Below are 5,936 nucleotides of genomic sequence, written 5' to 3' on the forward strand. Positions count from 1 at the left end.
GGAGAAGCTACTAAACTCCTAGATAATATTATGGTTAATTATTCTCAATGGCATATTGGAAGATCTACTAATAAAAAGGTGCATGCGATAGAAGAAATTAATGTTTTGAGTGGAAAGATGGATGAACTTATGAAATTATTTGCTAGTAAAAGTGTTTCTTCTGATCCTAATGATATGCCCTTGTCTACCTTGATTGAGAATAATAATGAATCTATGGATGTGAATTTTGTTGGTAGGAATAATTTTGGTAACAATGCGTATAGAGGAAATTTTAATCCTAGGCCTTATCCTAGTAATCCCTCTAATAATTATGGTAATTCCTACAACAATTCTTATGGAAATTATAATAAGATGCCCTCTGATTTTGAATCTAATATTAAATAATTTATTACTTCGCAAAAGAATTGCAATGCTTTGATTGAAGAAAAATTGCTTAAGATTGATGATTTGGCTAGGAACATTGATAGAATTTCTCTTGATGTTGATTCTTTGAAACTTAGATATATTCCACCTAAGCATGATATCAATGAGTATCTCAAAGCCATGAGAATTTCCATTAATGAGTGCAAAGAAAGAACCGCTAGGATGCGTGCTAAGAAAGATGCCTTTATAAGAGCGTGTTCTTCTAGTTCCTATGAAAATAAAGATGAAGATCTAAAAGTTATTGATGTGTCCCCTATTAAATCTTTGTTTTGCAATATGAATCTTAATAATGATGGGACTGAATATGATCCACCTTTACCTAGAAGGTGTTCCAAAAATTCGGAGTTTTTAGATCTTGATGCTAAAATTGATGAAAGTGGGATAGAAGAAATTAAAACCCTAGATGTTGCTAAACCCACTATATTGGATTTAAAGGAATTTAATTATGAAAATTGCTCTTTGATTTATTATATGTCCTTGTTGCAATCCATGCTTAATTCTCCTCATGCTTATAGTCAAAATAAAGCGTTTACTAAACATATCGTTGATGCCTTGATGCAATCTTATGAAGAAAAACTTGAATTGGAAGTTTCTATCCCTAGAAAAATTTATGATGAGTGGGAACCAACTATTAAAATTAAGATTAAAGATCATGAGTTCTATGCTTTATGTGATTTGGGTGCTAGTGTTTCCACGATTCCAAAGACCTTGTGTGATCTGTTAGGTTTCCGTGATTTTGAGGATTGCTCTTTAAACTTGCACCTTGTGGATTCCACTATTAAGAAACTATGGGAAGAATTAATGATGTCCTTATTGTTGCAAATAGGAATTATGTGCCCGTAGATTTTATCGTTCTTGACATATATTCCAATCCTTCATGTCCTATTATTCTTGGTAGACCTTTCCTTAGAACGATTGGTGCAATTATTGATATGAAGGAAGGAAATGTTAGATTCCAATTTCCCTTATGGAAAGGCATGGAACACTTTCCTAGAAAGAAAATTAAATTAATTTATGAATCTATTATGAGAGCCACTTATGGATTTCCTACCAAAGATGGCAATACCTAGATCTATCCTTGCTTTTTATGCCTAGCTAGGGGCGTTAAACGATAGCGCTTGTTGGGAGGCAACCCAATTTTATTTTTATTCCTTGCTTTTTGCTCCTGTTTAGTAATAAATAATTTATCTAGCCTCTGTTTTGGTTGTTTTTTTGTGTTTAATTAGTGTTTGTGCCAAGTAGAACTGTTGGGAAGACTTGGGGAAAGTCTTAATATCTTGCTGTAAAAAACAGAAACTTTAGCGCTCACGAGAACTGCTGTCATTTTTATTTGGAAAGTGATATTTAGTTAATTATTTTCTCAGATGATTAATAGATAAATTACTCACGTCCAGCAATTTATTTTAGAATTTTTGGGGTTCCAGATCTTGCACTAGATACAGATTACTACAGACTGTTCTGTTTTTGACAGATTCTGTTTTTCGTGTGTTGTTTGCTTATTTTGATGGATCTATGGCTAGTAAAATAGTTTATAAACCATATAGAAGTTGGAATACAGTAGGTTTAACACCAATATAAATAAATAATGAGTTAATTACAGTACCTTGAAGTGGTCTTTTGTTTTCTTTCGCTAACGGAGCTCACGAGATTTTCTACTTTGAGTTTTGTGTTGTGAAGTTTTCAAGTTTTGGGTAAAGATTTGATGGATTATGGAACAAGGAGTTGCAAGAGCCTAAGCTTGGGGATTCCCATGGCACCCCCAAGATAATATAAGGACACCTAAAAGCCAAAGCTTGGGGATGCCCCGGAAGGCATCCCCTCTTTCGTCTACTTCTATCGGTAACTTTACTTGGAGCTATATTTTTATTCACCAAATGATATGTGTTTTCCTTGGAGCGTCTTGTATGATTTGAGTCTTTTCTTTTTAGTTTACCACAATCATCCTTGCTGTACGCACCTTTTGAAACAGCCATACATGATTTGGAATTTGTTAGAATACTCTATGTGCTTCGCTTATATCTTTTGAGTTATATAGTTTTGCTCTAGTACTTCACTTATATCTTTTAGAGCACGGTGGTGGATTTGTTTTATAGAAACTATTGATCTCTCATGCTTCACTTAGATTATTTTGAGAGTCTTAAATAGCATGGTAATTTTCTTAAATAATCCTAATATGCTAGGTATTCAAGATTAGTAAAAAAATTCCTATGAGTGTTTTAAATACTAAGAGAAGTTTGATGCTTGGTGATTGTTTTGAGATATGGAGGTAATAATATCAAAGTCGTGCTAGTTGAGTAGTTGTGAATTTGATAAGTGCTTGTGTTGAAGTTTGCAAGTCCCGTAGCATGCACGTATGGTAAACGTTATGTAACAAATTTGAAACATGAGGTGTTCTTTGATTGTCTTCCTTATGAGTGGCGGTCGGGGACGAGCGATGGTCTTTTCCTACCAATCTATCCCCTTAGGAGCATGCGCGTAGTGCATGGGTTTTTGATGACTTGTAGATTTTTGCAATAAGTATGTGAGTTATTTATGACTAATGTTGAGTCCATGGATTATACACACTCTCACCCTTCCATCATTGCTAGCCTCTTAGGTACCGTGCATTGCCCTTTCTCACATTGAGAGTTGGTGCAAACTTCGCCGGTGCATCAAAACCCCGTGATATGATACGCTCTTTCACACATAAACATCCTTATATCTTCCTCAAAACAGCCACCATACCTACCTATTATGGCATTTCCATAACCATTCCGAGATATATTGCCATGCAACTTTCCACCATTCCTTTTATCACGACACATTCATCATTGTCATATTGCTTAGCATGATCATGTAGTTGACATATTGTTTGTGGCAAAGCCACCATTCATAATTTTCATACATGTCACTCTTGATTCATTGCATATCCCGGTACACCGCCAGAGGCATTCATATAGAGTCATCTTTTGTTCTAGTATCGAGTTGTAATCATTAAGTTGTCAATAAATAGAAGTGTGATGATCATCATTTTCTAGAGCATTGTCCCAAGTGAGGAATATAAAAAAAGGCCATAAAAAGAGAAGGCCCAAATAAAAAAATTAGAGAAAAAGAGAGAAGGGACAATGCTACTATCCTTTGCCACACTTGTGCTTCAAAGTAGCACCATAATCTTCATGATAGAGAGTCTTTTGTTTTGTCACTTTCATATACTAGTGGGAATTTTCATTATAGAACTTGGCTTGTATATTCCAACAATGGGCCTCCTCAAGTGCCCTAGGTCTTCGTGAGCAAGCAAGTTGGATGCACACCCACTTAGTTTCTTTTGTTGAGCTTTCATACATTTATAGCTCTAGTGCATTCGTTGCATGGCAGTCCCTACTCCTTGCATTAACATCAATCGATGGGCATCTCCATAGCACATTGATTAGCCTCGTTGATGTGAGACTTTTCCCTTTTTGTCTTCTCCACATAACCCCCATCATCATATTCTATTCCACCCATAGTGGTATGTCCATGGCTCGCGCTCCTATATTGCGTGAAAGTTTAGGCCTCCTTTGGTTTAGAGGAATCTTGTAGGAATTTCATAGGATAGGATTTCTATAGGAAAAATTCCTTTAGAGCCCTTTGGTTTGTAGGAATGGAATCCTATTCCTATGGAGGAATTCTTCCTATCCTCCACATTTCATAGGAAAATAAACATTAGCCTAGACTCAATGGAAAAAATCCTATGATGTGAATCAAAGGGCATCTCCTTTCCTATTCCTACTCATAGGATTTGAAATACATGTCATCTCATTTCCTATGACTTTCCTATTCCTACGATTTTTCTACCCTATGAACCAAAGGAGGCCTTATAGGTTTGAGATTGCTAAAGTATGAAACAATTGTTTGGCTTGTCATCAGGGTTGTGCATGATGAGAGTATTCTTGTGTGACGAAAATGGAGCATGACTAAACTATATGATTTTGTAGGGATGAACTTGCTTTGGCCATGTTATTTTGAGAAGACATAATTGCTTAGTTAGTATGCTTGAAGTATATTATTTTTATGTCAATATGAACTTTTATCTTGAATCTTTCGGATCTGAATATTAATGCCACAATTAAGAAGAATTACATTGAAATTATGCCTAGTAGCACTCCGCATCAAAAATTCTATTTTTATCATTTACCTACTCGAGGACGAGCAGGAATTAAGCTTGGGGATGCTTGATACGTCTCCAACGTATCTATAATTTTTCATTGCTCCATGCTATATTATCTACTGTTTTGGACATTATTGGGCTTTATTATCCGCTTTTATATTATTTTTGGGACTAACCTATTGACCGGAGGCCCAGCCCAGAATTGCTGTTTTTTTGCCTATTTTAGGGTTTCGAAGAAAAGGAATATCAAACGGAGTCCAAACGGAATGAAACCTTCGGGAACGTGATTTTCTCACCGAGCATGATCCAGGAGACTTGGACCCTACAACAAGAAACAAAGGAGGAGGCCACGAGGTAGGGGGCGCGCCTACCCACCCACCCCAGGCGCACCCTCCACCCTCGTGGGCCCCCTTTTGCTCCACCGACATACTCCTTCCTCCTATATATACCTACGTACCCCCAAACGATCAGATACAGAGCCAAAACCCTAATTCCACCGCCGTAACTTCCTGTATCCACGAGATCCCATCTTGGGGCCTGTTCCGGAGCTCCGCCGGAGGGGGTATCCATCACGGAGGGCTTCTACATCAACACCATAGCCTCTCCGATGAAGTGTGAGTAGTTTACCTCAGACCTTCGGGTCCATAGTTATTAGCTAGATGGCTTCTTCTCTCTTTTTGGATCTCAATACAATGTTCTCCCCCTCTCTTGTGGAGATATATTCGATGTAATCTTGTTTTTGCGGTGTGTTTGTTGAGACCAATGAATTGTGGGTTTATGATCAAGATTATCTATGAACAATATTTGAATCTTCTCTGAATTCTTTTATGTATGATTGGTTATCTTTGCAAATCTCTTCGAATTATCAGTTTGGTTTGGCCTACTAGATTGATCTTTCTTGCAATGGGAGAAGTGCTTAGCTTTGGGTTCAATCTTGCAGTGTCCTTTCCCAGTGACAGTAGGGGCAGCAAGGCACGTATTGTATTGTTGCCATCGAGGATAACAAGATGGGGTTTTTATCATATTGCATGAATTTATCCCTCTACATCATGTCATCTTGCTTAAGGCGTTACTCTATTTTCATGAACTTAATACTCTAGATGCATGCTGGATAGCAGTCGATGAGTGGAGTAATAGTAGTAGATGCAGGCAGGAGTCGGTCTACTTGTCTTGGACGTGATGCCTATATACATGATCATGCCTAGATATTCTCATAACTTTGCTCAATTCTGTCAATTGCTCAACAGTAATTCGTTCACCCACCATAAAATACTTATGCTCTTGAGAGAAGCCACTAGTGAAACCTATGGCCCCCGGGTCTATCTTCGTCATATTAATCTTCCAATACTTAGTTATTTCCTTTGCTTTTATTTTACTTTGCATCTTT

Source organism: Triticum urartu, chromosome 6 (assembly GCF_003073215.2).
Source record: "Triticum urartu cultivar G1812 chromosome 6, Tu2.1, whole genome shotgun sequence".
In the NCBI taxonomy this organism is placed as follows: Eukaryota; Viridiplantae; Streptophyta; class Magnoliopsida; order Poales; family Poaceae; genus Triticum; species Triticum urartu.